This window comes from Cylas formicarius, unplaced genomic scaffold (assembly GCF_029955315.1).
Source record: "Cylas formicarius isolate icCylForm1 unplaced genomic scaffold, icCylForm1.1 PGA_scaffold_10__41_contigs__length_53128322, whole genome shotgun sequence".
Classification (NCBI taxonomy): Eukaryota; Metazoa; Arthropoda; class Insecta; order Coleoptera; family Brentidae; genus Cylas; species Cylas formicarius.
The window spans coordinates 23,454,765-23,475,531 of NW_026844214.1; the positions used below are offsets into that span (position 1 = coordinate 23,454,765).

The 20,767-nt window shown below is 35.3% G+C and overlaps 1 protein-coding gene across 3 annotated transcripts in view; it reads right to left on the minus strand.

The window, feature by feature from the left end:
* LOC132695749 (uncharacterized) overlaps positions 1-20,027 on the minus strand; it is a 257,921-nt gene extending 237,894 nt beyond the window's left edge. For 2 of the 3 annotated variants that reach the window (XM_060660205.1, XM_060660217.1), the window contains exon 1: positions 19,755-20,027. The gene's annotated coding sequence lies outside the window, so the exon portion shown is untranslated. Of the gene's footprint in view, positions 1-1,047; positions 1,421-19,754 lie in introns of those variants that run through there. The other variant, XM_060660212.1, reaches the window with a different exon arrangement.
* Positions 20,028-20,767: the final 740 nt, after the last annotated feature.

The window sequence follows — 20,767 nt, forward strand, 5'->3', positions numbered from 1 at the left end:
TGAGCTATGCACAGTTCTACCATTATATGAAGGTAGGGGAATTTCAGAAGCGGATTGCTTTTATTGGACGCTGATGCTTTAATCTTGTCTGTAATTTCTATTGCTGATGAGATTGACAGTAAAAAGACTAGTTTGTGCGTTAACTGTTTAAAGTTAGAGAATCCAGTGGATACCAAGTTTTTAAAACCGCCAGCGCGGGATCCAGATTCCACTTAATAGCGTATTTAGGCTCTGGAGGTCTTGTGTTAGCAACATCTTTTAAAAATCTGTTAATGATTTTTGAATCATCCTCTTTGGGGGAAGAGATTAAGTTCAGAGCCGATCTGTAGAAGTTGATAACAGAAGATGCCCCCCTATTGAATACACATTTCAAAAACTCTAGACAGTAGTTACCTATGTTATGAGAGAGCGGATCTATGTTGAGAGAAGATGAGATTTTCTGGCAACAGTCTTTTAAAAATAGGATAACACGGTTGAGAAGGGCAATTCGGTACAATTACAATACCAAGCGTTTTGTCTTGAATAGATTTATCAAACTCTTGAGTAACGCAAGGAAAAGGATAGGAAGGCGTATAAGTAATATTTGTAAGCTGCTTTTGTAGACGATTTTAAAAATAGAAAGCAAGAATTGAAACTAACGCTCACACAACGTATATTGATCGCAAAACAATCGCACAACCAACGTAATTGCCGCGCCCTTGATGCGCTCACCTATAGTTTCTTACGAAACATTCTGTAACATAAGTAATGTGGCTGATTACATACTGTATTCGCCGCGTCGGTAAGAAATTGCGTAATCAGTGTGTAGTACTTTGTGAATCCGTTGTGAACTTTAAACTTTTTTTTTTGTCATTATGATTTGTTAAGTCCATCAGGATATCCCTAGATAAGCAACGAAGAGAATACTTAATTTTCTAAGAACAGCAGATACTGACTTAGGTATACACAATTGTTTTGACTTTCTATAAAAGGGTAGATGTACCCCTTTGATCCAGTTCAGAACAATTAGTTCACTGGTTATCGCTTCCTACGCATCTAAAAATTTACCTTGTTCAAACAACATATTTCCCGGTGGTAGCAGTGTTTCTTGTAATCTGGCTGCTTCCCTCTTCTGATTGGTGTTCTCTCCTCCCTCCTTTTTTAAAGTGGTCCTCCCAGAGAAGGGCCCCGTTTTGTTACGCCCCATTTTTGACGCGGGGGCTCAGCGATATGACTTTGCTGTTATGAACACACCGAACCTACCCTATACCATAACCCTGACGGCGATTGGGCGCGGAACGATGCTAACCGGAACCATCCGGAGGTACTCTCTACTCGGGGTCCGGGGACCTTCCATGGAGCTGTTTAGAGTTACGAGTGAACCCGGTAGATGACTCCGCCAATCGCACTTGAAAGGACTACGTGACCTTGCTTTGTTGATATCGTCGATATAAAAGGGTAACGCCTGTTACCGTTTGTCTGGATCACGTGATACCGAGAAATATTGAAATCCAATGATTTTACTCTCCTTTGTCGATATCATCAATGTAAAGAGGTAACGAGTGTTATCACATGCATGGTTAGCATGATCCCGAAGAGTATTGTGAAATTGACTTATTTCACTCTTCTTTGTTGATATCGTCAATATGTAAAGGTAACGAGTGTTACCGCATGGGGTGGATCGCATGATCCCGGAGAGTATTGTTGAAATCGAGTGATTTCACTCTCCTTCGTTGTTAACAACGATATAGAGTGGTAACGAGTGTTACCGCATGCTATGGATCGCATGATCCCGGAGAGCCGTATGGCGTGGATCGCATGATCTCGGAGAGCATCCTTGAAATCTAGTGATTTCCCTCTCCTTCGTTGACAACAACGATATAAAATGGTAACGAGTGTTATCGTATGGCGTGGATCGCATGATCCCGGAGAGTGTTGTTGAAATCGAGTGATTTCACTCTATTTCGTTGATAACAACGATATAAAATGGTAACGAGTGTTATCGTATGCCGTGGATCGCATGATCCCTGAGAGTATTATTGAAATCCAGTAATTTCACTCTTCTGTATCAACATAAGTCTGGCAATAACTAATAATTTGCGGATTCCTAAAAAGTAATTGCTGCTTTGTATTAGCTAAGTTACCTGATGTCTCACTATATGAAGGTACACGAATCGCTGGATTCTAAGCATTGCAGTTTACTCTGAATTTTCTGAAGTCGCTTCAACTCCCATTTTTTCTCACTATTGGTTATTTTGCGTTTTGGCATTTTTAAGGACACAAATTTATTTCGTCGATTTACAAGAATACGACAAAACGTAATGATTCGCAGGCCCGGCCGGCCGGCGTTCGGCGGAGACAAAAAAGCGAAAAAAAACTCGTTTTTTGCTTTAAACGTCGTGATCGAGAACATGATGAACGGAGTGTATAATTGTATCAAGGACAAGCGACGGAAAATTGAAGTTCGTGCTGCCTTATCCATGTAAAGTAATTTTTAAAGAAAGTAATTTGTAAGGGTAATTATTATTTATTCAATCAGTTGATTGTTATTCTCAATGTGTTCGAAACCAAAATTCAACATTCGGACAATATTTGGTGGAATGGGAGCAAATTATTTTTTATAATTAGTTTATTAAATACACAACACAAACAGGTCCAAAAGAAGCGATGACAAATCAGTCAATTTGGAGTGTAATTTAAAGTATCATTTATTAGGTCGCTAACGATGTTTCTGGCCTACGCAAATTCATGTAATTTATACCATTCGAGCGTGCTTAAAGACTATTCTACAGTGTCAGATATATCATGACACCCCATTATGAATTTTTTATTGGAACCGTTCTTAACATTTCTAGGTCGCTATTGTCTCGGACGAGATATTAATGGGGTTCGTTGGCCGCCGCTTTGCGCTGCTTCGCTCTTTCCTGACAACCAAACGAAATTTAGATTTCTTTCCGGATATTTCCGTGTAGAATTTAACTTTCAAATCTATTGTTCGCGGATTGTGCGTTTGCTTTGTCGGTTTGTAATCGAAGTTGAAATAGAGGGAATTTTTGACCTCAGTAATGGTGGGTTATTTTAATTTATAGGCTACTTCAGAAACGTGTAGAGTACTAAGAAGGGAAATTCCATTCAGTTTGACGCAATTTCATTGTTTTACCATTTTTCATCCACATCTTATCTGCTCATTGGTCCTTGTTATTCCTTTCTGATAGAGTAATGAAAAACAAATGACACATTAATGAGAGACTAATTAATAAAATACTTAAGGTAGCGCCTTGAAAAAAATATGTGTTTAGTTTAACGCCTCTTTATTTGCTGTTAAGCCAACCAACTAAAAGATATTTCAATAATTTATATTTAATTAATAATAATATACCGTGCGTTCAATATATCTTGATAACATTTTAATTGGCTGTAACTTTTTTGTTTTTTGATATATCGAAGTAAACAAAAAAACAAAATTTAGGGTTAGTATCAAAGTTTCTTCCATATATACAAGACACTATCAATTTTTTGAGATATAAGCCCACATCATATTTTTTTTAAATAGAACACCCTGTATGATATATACATGTTTAATAGAAGATCTTATTTCGATTACAATGATGTAACGCACTTTATATTTTAGTTCACTCGTTTTTGACAAATCGGCAAAAATAGTAAATTTTTATAAAATTTCAAAGAACGGCCTGACTGACAAATAAAAATATCTTTGTTTGACATATTAATAAACATCGTTGATGGTTGAATTATTGTCCAAGTCATTATTCCTAAAACGGTTCCGGCATCCGTGAAAGGAGTGATATGCTTCAAGTATACTTTCTGAATAATAAGTGTAACCGCAGCTCGTCGTCAGTATATTAGACTTCACCCAGAGCGCCGACCTGCTTCGAAATGGATATTTCGAAGGCTGGCAAAGAAATTTGCAGGAAACTGTAACGTATTAAATACTAAAAAGGTATGCCGGAATCATAATGTTTTAAATGAAGAAAATAAGGCAAACACATTAGGATTCTACGAAGCACATCGAGTTTCCTCTATTACTAGAGGACATGAAGAGACAAGTATTTCCCGGCGATCAATCGACTCGAAACTCAAACAGTAAGTGCAGAACAATGTCAAAGGAGGATGGAATTTTGTTTGGGGTTTTTAAATAGACGTAATAAGAAAATTTTTTTTTGAAAAACATTTTATGAACTGATGAAAGTTCTTTCACTACAAGAAAGGGTTGTAATAGACAAAATTCATGATATTGATCTTTAAATAATTCTAGACAAATACACGAAATAAAAACCCACCAGCGCTACCGATCAATTAATGTATGGTGTGGTGTCATGGATGGGCTCGAACTTTAACTGGAGATCATTATTTGCAACTTTTTGAGCTCCAAATTAAACAATATATAGAAGATTTACCCTTATATATATCAGCGCTGATTATAAGGCAGCAAGACAGTGCCCCTCCTCACAATGTTGTGCAAGTTAAAAATTTTCTCAACATGGAATATCCCAGGGGTTTTATAGGGAACGGCGGAACTATGGATTGGCCAGCCAACAGCCCCGACTTAACTTTCATGAAATTTTTCTTTAGTAATAATGTCGTGGAACTTCTTCAAGGAATTTCAGAGGCAATCAAGCAGTTAGGACACAATTCGGACACATATGAGAAATGTGTTTAGGAAAATGGTGGTAACGGACAGCAGTATTTCGAATAGTTCAAGAAATTTTTACTTTAGTGTCTATATAAAGTGTGTTACATCATTCTAATCGTAAGATATTCTATTAACTAACCCTACATTTTTTTACCTCGATATCTATAAAAACAAAAAAGTTACAGTCAATTAAAATGTTATCAAGATAAACTGAACGCACGCTATAGTTTGGGTTCAAAAAATAGTGCTGAGCCTGATATTGATAAAATTTGTGCTAAACTAGTTCAATTAATAAAAACTGATTTAAGTAAAGCTAACAAATTCCTGAAAGTATTCCTGACGAATGTCGGGTTCAATGTAGCTAATGTATTTAAAAAGAGTGGACCAAAATTGCGTTAGCGGGATTAAACATTTTATATTTTTGGGCAGCATATTATGAAAAACTAGAGCAGCAGTAACAAGTGACAACGGATTTGTAGAATAATTGTAATCTCATTCTATCCCTTTTTTTAATAAGAGCGATTAAATTTTAAATTTGAAAACTTATATTCCTTCTTTTTTAAAAACATTCGAACATATAAATTCCAGGAATTGTTAGTTTTGGTTGGTAAATTTTGGGATTGAAACTCATCTAAAATTGAGTAGAATCTTTATTGCTTTTTTTGAGAACTGGTCCGTGTGTCTGAACCATTTGAGGTTAGCATCGATGTTTATACCCAAGAATTTGCAGTTATTAATTATGATTATGTCAGTTTTTATCGGGAATTGAATTTATATTTTTTGGTGTTTTAAAAATAATATATTATGTTTTATCGATATTCACGTCAATTTCCTTTTAAAAACAATGAATTGCTGGTCTGACAAAGGCAATAGATTCAATACTTCCCTGGTTTTTGTTGCTAGTGAGGGGCTTTTCATTTAAAAGAATAGATGGTAGATAATTTATATAAATGATGGAAAGCAAGAGACCAAGAATGCTATCTTCCGGCACATGGACTCCAACTTGGAATTTTTGATATGAAAAGGTTTTTTGCGGATGTTTAGCAGAAACTGATTCACTTCTGTGTTCCAAATACCTCAACAATCGTTGTCCTCTTACTCCATATTTCTAATCAGGGTAATACGTTTGGGCGCTAGTATATTTAGGAAATCTTAAGCTCAACATAGTAGTGCAGATAAAAACGCTATGTTTGAATTATGTAAAGTAGTTCAAGTGAAATTAAATCTGCAATCGGTTTAAATCGATCCGTTCGCGAATACGGGATGTAAAACCGAAACACCACAGCCTGTATGTTTGTGTCAATAAGTACCATAAAAAAGTGGAGATGCCAACAGGTGTATATTTGAGAGTTAAAACGCGCTTCTTGTTAATGTTCGCTGCTCGAGTATCCGCAGATTTTATTTACACTTTAGATTAAGCCTTCATCGGGCCTTAAATCTTTAAATAAAAAGGAAAGTTAAACCTCATAGGACTCTCGATATACTCCTGTTCTTTGAGTCCAGAAACAGAAATTTCTAAACATGAGAAGCGAGATCAAGATGAGATTACGGGACCGACGATGTTACTTGTTCTTTAAATATTCTTTTATCGTGCGCTCCGATTGATGGAATTTTAGGAATTTTAGTGCTGATAAATTACAAATATAAGGAAAGCGATATGAGCGAAACATCCCCTAAAATATAGGTCTTTGAGATACGTTCTTAGCATTAAAAATGCATACATGCGTTCTGCAAATCATGGATACGATGCCGATCTTATCACAATCAATACTTTATAAAATAAGGAAATATTTGAAGTTGTGGCCATTATTGTTGACATTTTTAATATTACGTTGTCATGTTTCCATTAAATTTATTTAAGTGGTATCATTACATTTAAATATATGTCACAAACCGCCCTCTATCGGCGGTACAAACATCCTAAATCATTCTGCTCAGAACAGCGTTGATAGCCTAAAAAGAACCATTTCTAACAACTCCCAGTTTGCGTTGAGAAAAGTTATTGATTTATTTCCGGAAATGTTCGAATACTCTACCACTTCCCCAAAAACGATTTAACAACAAAGGGTGTCCATATTGGTTAGTTGGTTTATTTGTAAAATAAGATTATTTCTCAAAAACAGGAATTTAAAATTCAATAATGCGATTACGTCCTCTGGCGGGTGCTACAGAAACTTAAAATAATTTCCGGCATTTTGTCTGAGTCGCTGTAATCATTTTTTTAAACTTACGTCTTTACAATTACTTTTCGCGATAGGGGCCGAGTACCCTTCTTGTACAATGTGTCCCATTTTTTTATGGTTTTCGTTTTTTCTTCTAATAATTCTAGATTCTAGTTATTTGCATAATACCAGGGGTACAATGGACCACTTAAAAATTCTAAAAAAAAACTGTTCCATATTATTATAACCGATTCATTATTAATTTATTGAAAGTGTTATTTTTTTAGCTTTCGAAAATCTTATAAATATCAATAAAAAAATTTCTAATCTATAGAAAAATAGCTACTGATCAGTAACTTTTTTTTTATTAAATACTTTTTAATAAATAATTACAATTTATTATATAAAACATTATAAATAGGGGAGAGTAGGGCACGACGGTCAGAAGCTTCACCAAAATGTGAGTAAATTTAGTTAAAGTTAAATAAATAAATCGACTTGATGGTTAAAAGCCAAAAAAAATAACAAAAAGCTTATATGGGCCGCCTTGCCCCACCTTCCCTTATATATCTATGTACCACATCTTTAACGCAAACTTTAACGGTGCTGATGATGATGATGGACGATGGTTTATTTATAGTGCGTAGAACAATATAAACAAAAGTCTACACTTGTCGAGAAATAAATCCATGCTAGAAAACTCATTGATAAAACAAACTGATCTTTATCTGCATGCATCACATGTGTGCGTGTGTGTGTAGCATTCGTGCCGAAAGCAATCGATAGTTTCGTAGTCTAGAGGTAAAACGGTCAACTGAAAGAGAATTTGCGCTGAGGGCGGATTTCCTTCAAAATCGACCCCGTCCGTTTATTGAATTGTTGTCTGGAGTGCTATCGCCGGTTTTTGTTTCTCATCGCCACTCTCGAACTTCGAATACGATAGTTTGATTAAGGTTTTGTTGGTCCTTCACCTTGGAAATAAGAAACTTCTAATTTCGATGTTTTGGATTGTCGTATCTTTATTATATGCCGCAAAAGGTGAAATAAGTCTTGACAAATTACATACGTTTCAAAATTACAAAACTCATTGTTACAACAAATAAAAACTTCTATATCTAATTGATTACATTTTTCATCCTCTTCGTGCATCATAACATAGTTACTAGAATAACTTCAGGTATCCATAGAAGTTAACGAAAAAATGATGTATTATTACTCCAAAAACTCTTCCGTAAAATGGCGACAAAGTTTGAATTGTTTTGATTATTTGGTTATTGCGGTTTAAAAAATGTATTTTTATTAATCAATGTTCGTCGTTCTTGCCAATAAAAACACGTCAATTTTCAATGTCATTTTGTTATGAGTCTTTTCCATGATATGTCCAGAATTTTGTGAAATGTCTCGAAAACTAAGCGATATGTCAAAAAAAAAATTAAGAACGGAAAAAGTTAATAAGAGGACGGAAAAAATACAAATTTTTCCAGTGGAGCGCGACAAAAAGTTTTACAAACTTCAGTGCAGTTGACACCCACAAAGACAACCGGGTATAGGAATTAATCTAAATTTTTTCCATGTTAACTACATTGGCCTTTCATGTCATGTCATGTTATGTTAATTTCTAAAGTCTATTTCAGAAAAGTGTAGAGTAATAAAACCTCATTGGTATGCAATGGAACTACAGAGTGGCCAACGAATAACCCTCTTATACCCTCAATAAACCAATGGAAATCGATTTACAAGCGTTTATCTCTACAGGGAGGTACGTTGAGACCGTGGATTAAAGAAAATCTCGACGACGGAATGTAGGAGAGTAACGAATCAAAAACGAAAGTGTCATTTACATGTCTGTGTGTATCACGGCCTTATGATAATATGAAGGTAAAATTTGTACATTACTTATATTTTTTTCTTTATTATCGGACAATTGCACGTACTGTATCTACGTATTTAACGTTTACTATAACATTCCTAAAACTTTAAGATAGCATAGCATAAAAAACTCTGATATTAATTTATATTTTTTAACACAAGATTTGTCACGTCAGAAGGTGCGGAAGCTGCTATTAGGAAGACAATGGAGTTAAGTGGCATTCCAAGGTCAAGAATGGTGATGCAGAGTGGAGTCGCGAGAAAGTGTCCGTCACTTACATCATTGCAAAAGAAATTAAAATAAAATGATCGGTTTACTCGCAGTCGTGAAACATTGCACGAAATCGGATTTAGATTTAAAAATATGGGTCAGGGTAAACTATATTAAAGAGAGCCTCCAATTGGTGGAATGAAGACATAAGCATTTAACTCAAATTCATCAGTTTCGCATAGAAAAAGGAAATATATACTATTTAGACGAGACTTGGTTCAACATCCATGACACTGTAAAAGAAAGGATGGCAAAATTCCTCATCGAAGTGTATTTTGAATGTACCGGCATCTAGAGGATATCAAGAATATCAATTTTACACTGCAGCTCGAGTTAAGGTTGGGTGCCAAATGCTTTGCGAAAGGTATTAAAGACTGCTCATTACACTACCATCAGGATATGACAAGTGATTTTTTTTAAATGGTGCAAAAAATTGTCTTCCAAATATCCCACTAGGCAGCGTAATAACTTATGATAATGCTAGTTATCACAGTACTTTAGCTAAAAAAGTACCAAAAGAAAGGAAAGAAAAGAGGTATTGCAAGAGTTATTTAATCAGCATGACCTTTATTTTGAAGATACTTTTACAAAAAAACAATTAGTTAAAGTTTGAAGAACCAAACCGTACGATAAAACTTATTTCCTAGACGAGGTCGTAAAAAGTCCGGTAATATACCGACCGTGATTACCGATTTGTCACTGCGATTTGAATTCTGTGGAAATGATATGTACTGAGTTAAAAACAAAGTAAGATGCCATAATATAAACCCAAGAATATCTGCTCATGTAACTGATGTAATTAAAACTCAGTGTGAATTAATACCAGAGGGCAGTTCGAGAGAATGTGTAAAACATGTACTTGAAACTTGGGACAACGTAAAACCATTAATTACATGTTCACATGATAGTGATAGCACAGATTCAAACCACTCTGAGAACCATTTTTTTATTTATATTTTATATAATTACAAATATACAGTACGCAATGTAACAGAATGTTTTCATATATTTTGTGTTTTAATTTCATTACAAACTAGCCTCCAAACTAGTTTCATTCATAAAGCTACTAGAGATACTTGCCTATGCCTATAATACAGGAACTTATGCAGCAACTGTGAAGAAATTTAGAGCAGGTTCATTGAATATGGTCATGCGCGAGATTTAAAATTTCGTTTTTAACCAATGACATTGCGGCCTTCAACAACCAATATGACCGCTGACAGATCGTGAATAAGTTTCAGTACGGCATTTTTGCGGCACTAGTTTCTCAAAATTTCCCTAGATCTCATTAAATGTTCTGGGAAAACGAGATAAGTGTGTGGCATAAGCTGTTTATAAAGCAAAGGTCGTATAGTGCAGGTTAGTCGGCGAAATGTGGCGTATTAAATTTTATCGAAGTACAGCCGCTATATTTTTCAATGTTGATTTATTGTCCCAAAAAAACAGATAAACACATTCACACTATTAATACAGTCATGTCGATTTATCGGGTATGTTATGCTTTTGCATCCGTTGCAGATTGCCATAGGTCTTAATGCTAATGATTGTTGTGAGGAACTATAAGAAAATAATCTTCGTTCATATGGTGGATAAAGTGAAGATATAAGTTGATTGAAATCCAATTAAAACCTTAACCGTGCCCCTGGTCAACTAACCCATAGATTTTAGACTTATCACCTCCGTTTGGTAGCTTTTTACCTTGACTGATTATCATTCAGTTATAAGAACAGCGTTGAATATTCTGCGACACTCCAATTCGCAATTAATCGATTAAATTATGCAAATGAGTTTTGCGTCAAAGATTTTCAGACCCAATTCTCGCACGTGAAACCTCCGGTAATTACTCCACGTTGGATTACTAGGCGCTTTGTTGTTTCGTATAAGGTAAAGCAGTCGCACTCATCTAAACGTCGGCGTTACCCTTACTTGCTGGCTTTGGCGTTTAAATTTTCGCGTCACATTTAATCAACTCGGTTGATTATCAAATATGCGGTCTGCGGGAAATACCATTAACTGCTCCTGCACTTCTGGAGTTAACAACCAGAGTTATTCCCGCAAACTGTTCGTATGGTTCACAATTTTTACCATATCCTTAATATTATAACAGATAAGTTTGTACCAAAATGTAGAGTTGAGACTTTGAAATTCCCAAGATGATCTAATAACAATTTGAAGGAGAGAGTATTAGAAAAAAAAAGATATAAAAATGACGAGCCGAATTATTCAACATTCAATGCCTCAAATTTTCTATTTTACGATATGTATGTAGGATGCTAGTCCCCGATTATCATTCAAATTACATTCAAAATTTTGACTGGGTTGCGGGGGGTGGGGGGTTCCAATTTAACCGAACGTGATGTGAGCATTATGGAAGTGTTTGAAGCAATATGAACCACAACTTGAGGCCTGATAGCATTCCGGTATTTCTCTTGAAAAATATTAGTTTCGTTTCATCAACTCTAAAAGGTGTTCTTACGCAGACTCAACATGGCATTGTCAAAGGAAAATCTATCTATACGAACTTTATGACTTATCAGCATAATATCTAAGCTGCAGTTGAATAGCTCTCCGATTTTATTATTTTATTACCGATTTTTGTAAAGCGTTTGATAAGTTGAATTTTACTAAGAAAATTGCAAGCCTTGGGAATGTGCGTACTTTACTAAAGTTTAAAAGAAGTTTCCTTAACGAGAGGGTTCAATACTCAATAGTAGAAAAAAATATTTCCACAATTATAGGTGCATTTTTGGGGATGCCACGGGGCGGGATGATCTTTCCCCGTAATGATTTAATTATTTCATGGCGGTTTATGTACCAAAATGCAGATTGCTAATGATCTGCATAATATATAGCCCAATTTATTATAAAAGTGATTGAGAATGTCTACAATGTAATCTAGATCGTTTTGCATTGTGATATGCTCTTAATGTTAGCAAATGTAAGATTTCTCCAATATCCACATAAACAAGTCTTGTAGTGAGATTCTCACTCGATATGCTCAGTTTGGTCATGTTATTACAGACATCACATAATTTCATTAAAGAGAGGACAGAATCGTTTTTTGCGTCCTCTGGTTCAAAAATCAAATAAAAAAAATTTGTTTGTTTTTTGCTGTCTTTTTTTATTGTGTTGTCATGTTTAGGCGTGCACTGAAATACAGCAGCAATCAGAGTCCGAGTCAGGCAAGTTCAGGACATTTTCATAATAGACCAATTCAGAGAGAACCAACAAGAAGAACGTGGTTCAATATTGTTCAATTCAATTGTGTTAGGTTTGATAGAATTGTGGATATTTTATATTGCTAACTATCTCTGTTTTTTACAGCTACCTCTCAAACATTATACAGGAGCACATAACCACTAAAATAATAAACAGAGCATAGTTTCCCAATTGGTTCACTCATTGCTCAAAAAAGTTGCTGTATGACTAGTAGAATAATATGATAAAGTTGAAGAGAGTGGCAATACTTAAATGATCAACTCCACACCTTAACTTCGGCCAATGTTAAATAATGTTGGTATAACTTAAAAAGAGCTTTTTAAAAGTCAAACGAAAAATTTCTCCAAAAAACATAAACAAAGAACAAAGACAAAGTAGATGACCCGAGAAATATTAGATCTAATGACAGAACGAAGAAAATACGAAATTTAGAGCGACAGTAACAAATATAGACAGCTACAAAGAAGAATCAGAAATGAAATTAGAGGTGCAAAGGAGATATGGCTTACTGAACTATATGAAGAAGCTGAACATCTCAACCGTCTTAATTATACTTTAAACCTACATAAAAAAAGACCCAAAAAAAAACTTGTACGGGGTATTAGGGATGAAAATAATAAAGTAGTAGTAGATGCAGACAGAATATCGTAAATCTGGAAGATATACGCATCTAATCTTTTTAATGGCCACAGACCAAACAACCCAATGGTTCAAATAGAAGATCTGACCGAAACAAGTATATTGAAAAAGAAATCAGACACGCGGTAAAGCTTATGAAGAACAGCAAATCCCCAGGCCCAGGTAATATGTTTTCTGACATGTTCCATCACTTTTCCAGAATCAAGTAGTACAAAAACATGCACAGAGTGCATTCTTATTAGCCTAATGAATAATTTCTTAAAGCTCTTTTAAACAAATGTTGCATAATAAGGTCTATAAGAAATGCGCAGAAGCTAGCGGCAAGTGTCACTTCAGTTTTAAAAATAATTTCGAAACAAGAGAAGCCATATTCAGCATACAAACCTTGGTTCAAAATTGTCAGGACCAAAGAAAAGATGTTTTCATGTGTTTTGTCGATTATGGAAACTCTTTCGATAATGTAGGATACGATCTTCTGAGATCGTACCTGAAGGATTTGGGGCAGATATCCGATTGAGCAATTTGTCAACAACGGAGCAGTTTGATAAAAAAAAAAATTGTTCAATCTCCACTCGGAAAGAGAGTTTCGTGAGTTGGTCTATGTCGCGTATGGGCATTAAAGTCAACAGGATACCCATTAACAACGTTAGATACGCAGACTATACTGTTTCAATCGCGGATATTGCAAACGATCTGCAGGAACTATTGAATCAGGTAAATGAAACAAGCACAAGATTAGGTCTAAAGAATAATCCAAGAAAACTAAGCATATGGTGGTGAGAAGGACTGATATTCCACGTATCAAAATACTAGTAAATGAGGAGAAACAAGTGATGCAATTTAAATATCTGGGATGTATGTTAAATCAAAATTGACACCCAGAATAAGAGATTAGGTGTAAAATAGAGCAAACTTCCTTAAACGCATAGTGATGGAATCAAAAGTGATCCATTTGTCTTAGCTATATAATGCACCATTTTTAGAAAACTGACAAACAAAATTCCTGTGTCAATTTACTAGATTCAGTAATGAACTATGCACAATTGCTCAACTTGACTTTAGATCGCATAAGAAATGAAGAAGTTCTTGGAAGAGCACAATTAGACAACAAGATCGTGAGCGGTACGAATTAATAAAGCGCAGAAAAATGTCTACTTGGGAAATATTACAGGAAAAATAAGGTTGGGGAATATTAGGCAAAAGGGATTCAAAATTTTCAAGATCTCTAAAATGCAGCACTTAACAGAAACATGTGACCGACGCCAACGTAAGCATTTGCATGGCACTCTAACAACAGGAAGAAACTTGGAAACATCAATTACTACATATCCTATTATTTTTGCCATTTATTAAATATTTTAAACAATTAATATAATAAACAACAGAAATAATACAAAATTGTTGCCCTCTAATGTAATCTGCAACGCGCTGATTCCGAAGGTTTTTAACTATTTTTAAAAAACCTGCAATTTTTCGGAAATCAATGAAATTAGTTTTGGTTAGTTTTTAAAGTATTGTCCAACTTTGGCACTGCATCTTAATATTATTTTCAATAAATGTTTCGCACAGGGTATATTTATAAAAAGTTGGAACGTCGACTGAACTTAGAACAATCCTGAAGTCTGCTGACGCCACAATTACGGACCCATCTCACTCTTATGTCATTTTGTCAGCCATTATTCACACCCAATTATTTTTCATGCTTAGAAATGACATCGATTTGAATCAAGAAGAAATTTAATTACCTTTTATTTATAATATTAATTCTTCTATGCCCAATGGCTTTGAGTTCTGTATCGTGTACCCTAATTTTTCTAACGCGTTTAGCAAAGTTCATCACCCCTCTTTGATATAAAAGCATGGAAACTTTGGTGTGCACGACAACTTACTCCGTTGATTGCTAAGTTACTTAACCGATAGAACTCAGTTTGGGGTTGTGATCGGTGAAGAATCGCCTTATGTGAATGTAACGTCTAATTTATAATAGCGTCATCAGATCAGTTCTACATGGAATTCGATATATCGCAAGTATATCGATCGGATGAAGAGTGCACAAATAAAGCTTTTTTAAAACCTCAATTTCTATGAAAAGAAACTACATAAATTGAGGTCACCTGAAACAAAGAAATTGCTGAGACGTAATTTTTCTTCCTTTTCTCTTACCTCTCTTTTACCAAGTGCGAACTAGGCGAACATTTTGTATAGATAAAGTCAGTTCAAACTTCTTTTCAAACTTTCCACTTATTAGTATGCATAACAACTGTGTTTTTCTGAACATTGAAGATACGGACTTATTCTACTTAAACCTATATTTGCTTAAAAGAAACATATACACAAAATTTGTAAAATTCTTTGAATACTGAGAATACGGACATTCATATAGAAATTTGTCTTCGTCGACCTGCTTTACCTTACATTCTGCTGCACTGCGGATTGCACTTCGTAAAGAATTTGATGTCATTCCACAAGAATTTTTCACAATCTTTACTGAAGTACGAGGACGTCACACTAGACTAAATTCAGAAATGATCATGCTCTAATTTGATTTCAGTTGCCAATAGGTGCCAGCGCTGTTGCATTCTGAATAAATATAAAATAATAAAATAAAATTTCTGTTATAGCATCATAACTGAGGAATTAATCTACAATTTTAAAAGAAGCTACCAAAATCAAACCAGCGGCTCCCGAGGAAGTCAACTTTGAAATTAAGTGCAGCTTTTGGTAGCTGTTTTTTTGTCGGTGAGTGCATATAGAATATATTTAATTCAAAATAGTCGAGTGTCTCGGAAAAATGGCTGACTTTTTGGAACGTTGGGATATAAGAACACTCATAAATTTTTCGGAATTTCTCAAATAACTAAACTTGATTTATTGCTAGTTTACTGCCGAGGAGCAAACATACATATATGAACGAATATATACAGATATGGACGAAAGAAGCAACACTGCAATTATTAAATTATCTTCTCTATTCTCTAAAGATCTAGTAAAAGCCATAACTAATATTATAGATATGGCCAATTTTTGCCTGCTGGGTGGCTCAATACGAGCGCTGGCGTCATGGTCATTGAGAATTTGAACCACTAAGCACATTTTTCCATCTTTTAGTTAGAGCTGACACATTAAAATTCTTTTATGATTTGAATTTTATTTTTCATTTCATATCAATTGGTGGTTACTGTGTTACTTAAAAGTTATTTCAAAGGGATTTATCAAGTGTTTTTAAGGTAAAAGTTTTTTATTTGTATTTATCCTAAGTGATTTCATAAATTGTACCGATTTTTGTATAAATATTTGTGTCTGTTTTTTTTTTGTTAAGATTGAGTTGAATTTGTTCAAAATTTAGCTCTTACTTGTTTTTTCACATTCAAAAACCCATGTCTGAGTTCCTCAATCATTTTTTTGTGAAAATGCTCCTTTTATTAGAAATTGCTAGGACAAGCCTTTTCGAAATATTTTGGATTCATTTCGTAGTCTGTGTTGCACATTTTCCAGTAAAATAGGCAAATGTCCTTCAAGAAGTTAGTTAAATAAGAACAAACGTTGTTCAGATTTTCACATAAATATATTTAAATGACAACTGTTTCGGCAACACCGTGCCTTTATCAAATGTGAATATCAAACGGTACCGATGTTTATAAATACAAAACAGGTAGTAATTACTTAATGTGAGGTATTAAATTGAGATTTAACAAGGGGGATCCATTCAAATCCAGTTGGTCATTAAGTAAGTGACGGGTCATATCCATTGTTGAATGCTATTTGTTTTATAATGTTTAATTCTTTTTCAAAGTTTATTTGCAGAAAGAGGGATAGTTGTTGGCGGCCAGAGAGGTGCTTCGGCTCAACTATGGGAGCAGGAAAGTCTTCTTCTGCTCGGATAGTAGGGCTGCACTCATGGCGCTGAAGTCAGTGCGTACGCGCTCCTTGTTGATAAAGGAGTGCAAAGGGGTACTGAGGAGGGTGGCTGAGGAGAGAAAGGTCACGTTGGTCTGGGTCCCGGGTCACACCGGTATCCGGGGCAATGAGGCAGCGGACGCCTTAGCCAGGGAGGGCTCCTCGCATAGGCATATAGGGCCAGAGCCCCGCTTGGGGCTCGCCCAGTGTGTGAGGCGGGGAGCTCTCGAAGCCTGAGCGAGAGACCGGGCCGCGGGGGGCTGGAGAGTTGCTCCGGGAATGAGGCAGGCGAGGCTTATGATGGATGGGCCCGCCCTTCCTCGGACCAGGGAGCTGCTTAGACTGACCAGAAGGGAGTGTAGAGCACTAACAGGGGCCTACACAGGACATTGCAGGCTTAGGAGGCATCTTTGCTTGCTAGGCATTGGAGACGACCCGGAGTGTAGGTGGTGCATGGAAGGGGAGGAGACCCCGTATCATCTGCTCACCGAGTGCCCTGCTTTGACATGGGCAAGATTGGGAGTCTTCGGAACGGCCCTGATCGATCCGGACTCAGTGCACGGTATTGGGCTAAAGGAGTTGCTGACAGGAGGGGCGGCATTCTGGACGCCCTCTAGAGCGGCCTGGGGGCACAACGGGCCCATCTGGTGGCCTAAGTGCTTGGACGCCCGCGAGGGCGCCCCCCTTTAATACCAATACCAAGAGGGTAAGTTATCAGCCTATGAATAAAAGAATGTATTATAGTGTCTGTGTGTGAAGGTTTATGGTATATTGAAAAATCTAATTTGTTTTGTGCTTTAGTTATCGTTAAATCCAAGAAATTTAAAAAGTTATTTTGTTCGATCTCAGTAGTAAATTTTATGCGATTGTGTAAAGAGTTGATATAATTTAAAAAGGTATCTAATTGTCTCTCAGTCCCTACGAAACAAGCAAAAACATCATCCAGATATCTGTACCACCAAATAAAACTTTTAAATAACGGATGTTCAAGTATAATATTTTCCAGATTGTCCATAAAAATTTCGGCAAGTAGAGGACTAAGTGCGTTTCCCATAATTAGTCCTTCTTTAGAAATATAAAACTGACCATTAATTTCAAAGTAATTTTGATCTAAACAAACTATTATACTATCCAATAAATCTTGTTTAACGATTGGGTTAATTTGTTTTTGTCCTTCAAGAAAACGATATCTTCCCACATTTTTATAAAAAAAAACCTTTTCTTGAGAATGGGCATGTTACGTCAGAAATTTGTTTCGTCGGTAAACTGGATTAAATTTTAAAACAAAGGATTTTCAAAAACTAAAAACATAAGTTTGTACGTATTGGAAAGTCACTAATTAGTAACATTAAAGTAGACAATGGCATTTTCTATTTGAATGCAACTTCTGGTAGCCACTGCAACATAATTTGCAGAATTCTTATATTCTTGGATACTTCTAACTAACGGGTATCAGAAGAAACCTTCCAGTGTGATTAGTTTTTATTCTTTAGTTTTATGTGACTCATTAGTAAACATATAAATTTAGCGGAATATGCTCCTTATTTACATAAGATTTTAGGTGTATTTTAATTGACGCGAATAGTTTACACAAATATCATTCTGAGACCCCTTTCAAATGGATGGCTGGTCATATAGAAAGTCAATTAATGAATACCTTGTGTGACAATAGGAGTCGGCACGATCGAAAAGCATTGTTCAGAGATTTTGGCTTACTTATTCATTTTCCACTTTCCTAACATACGCGTGTGAAGAAAAGTGAATCCGTGAATGTCCAAATAACCATTTATATATAATTATTTTTTATATGAAACATTAGGGTATGTAAAACAATTTTGTTTGCAGTATTTCAGTATTGCGGGCAGAACTGAATTCTGTCTATAATTTTGAAAACCCTAGTACACCATATCCAACCGCAGCCTAGTGGTAGCCTGTAGTCAAATCTGATCCGTTGGCAAAGCTGGCCAATAAATATGATTTTTTATATTTACGTTAATCATATTTTTATCAAACATATCATCATTTAAAATAAGCCCTACCCAAAGAGGCAAAAACTCACACTTATTTAGAGTGAATGGGATCTCCATAAAGGGAGTGAAAAAAAATATTTTTTTGTTTTCTAATTAGGAAATTAAATGAAACTTTTTATGATGGTATTCTCAAACCTGGGTACTTTGAGCTTGTACTATCAACGCTTCAGCATAAACTCTGTTTTGGCGGTCATCTTGGACCTTATCTTGCACAGGAAAAGCAAACGGAGTAGAGTAGTTATATAGAAAAATCTTTTAATTCTTTCTAATATTGATTTTACCCTCTTTCTATGAATTTCAATTGATTGCAACGTAATTTGGATATTTCGTAGTAAAAAAACTAATTTTATTTATTTTTTAAGTGGATCAATATGAATTTGAAGAAACAATTTTAATGGAAAATGCATTTTATTCTCTACAAAGGTGTTTGGATTGTTGAACAGTGTATTGTTATTCTACGGTTTTTAGCTTCCCTTGTAATTGTTTATTTTTATTATTCTAAAGTTTTTTATGTTCAATTTTTGGTATGTGTGAGTAAATTAAATTAAATAAACCTTACCCTGTGATTATTTTAGAGCTTTTGACCATTTTGTTTACGGATCCTTTAATGTTTTAATCCAAAACCGCTCAGTTTATAGCGGTCTATAACCTATATTTGGAAATTACTGACAAATTTTAGAATTTCAATACTTTAAAATTAATGAATTAACAAAGAACTTTATTATTATTAGTATTAAGTCAAAGATAATACTTTAGAAATAGTGAACTTAGCTATATGTTGTGAACTGAACAGCTCGGAAGTACATTATGCTTGATTTTTACACTCACGAAACCTTCAGAAATCTTTTTTTTATAATCTTTCGTTAATAAACAAACACAGTGTTGAAATTTTTTAAATATTTGAAATTGTTTATGTTTCACTTCTAAGTCAATGACACTTTTTCCCAATTATAAAACGAAATTTTTATCGTTTTCAGGATAACATCCAAAATAATCCAAAAATTAGGCAATGTGGTTTTCACCATAAATTTTACCCAGTGTGAACAACGATGAATTTGCATTTGTCGTCATTCTCGGATGTGGTCGACCTCTTGACTTCGAAAACTTCGTAGTATTTCGTTTTAAAAGTCTCGTCTTTGCCGCACGGTTCACAAACAACGACGTTTACATCGTGCGGCTTGCGATATCCAGACGCGAACTAAGAAAAAAATAAAAATAAAAACCAAAAACGCGAAAGGACAAGCGGTTACTGTGAGTGACGGTGTGCTAGTTTCGAATTCGTAATGCCATGGTCGCGATCACGTGTCCCCTTTCACGCCCGACGTAGTGAAACTGAAACATCGCAGGAGTAGAGAGCGAGTCTGGCAGGACAACAACGAGGGTCGCGCATGCTACATTTCATGGAAGTTGTGCCGCAGGATAAAAGACCATCACAATGATGCGGGCGCCGCGCCGAGCGTTCGACCGACTTCGCCATTGAATTCGTTGACTTTTCCTATGGAATCTTGAACGAGGTTTGAATAAAAGCAAGTCGATAAATATTGAACGGACGTAGCCCTGTTCGAGGACCAATACAAAGGCCTATTTACGCCAATTTTGTCTGTACGATAGCGGTAATCGATGGTGATTTGCAATTCTCCGGATTTTGATTATGTGCAGTCGCTGGGAGGCTCAGCATTTGCCCCCGAACATATAACGTCACATCTGAAGCCATAACCGCTAACATAAACAAAGGCTTAACTTCCACCCTAAATCTGTTGATTCCACAATCTCAAACATCACGGTATTTTATGCTTATTAAGTTTACAGGTTCGCCCATAAGAAATACTATTAAACTTTAACAATTCGTGGTCGGACATGTAAAAAAAAACATTTGTTATATGCCCTTCATTAGATTTGAAAATATTAGGATTCAAAATATACAGATCTATAAAGATTCAACCGCACTACAAAGTCAAGGTGTCAAAAATTGTTATTTATAAAATGTTACTGCTGCTTCGCCCACACAAGCGTCGGTAGAGCTATAAAAGGGATATTTAAAGGAATA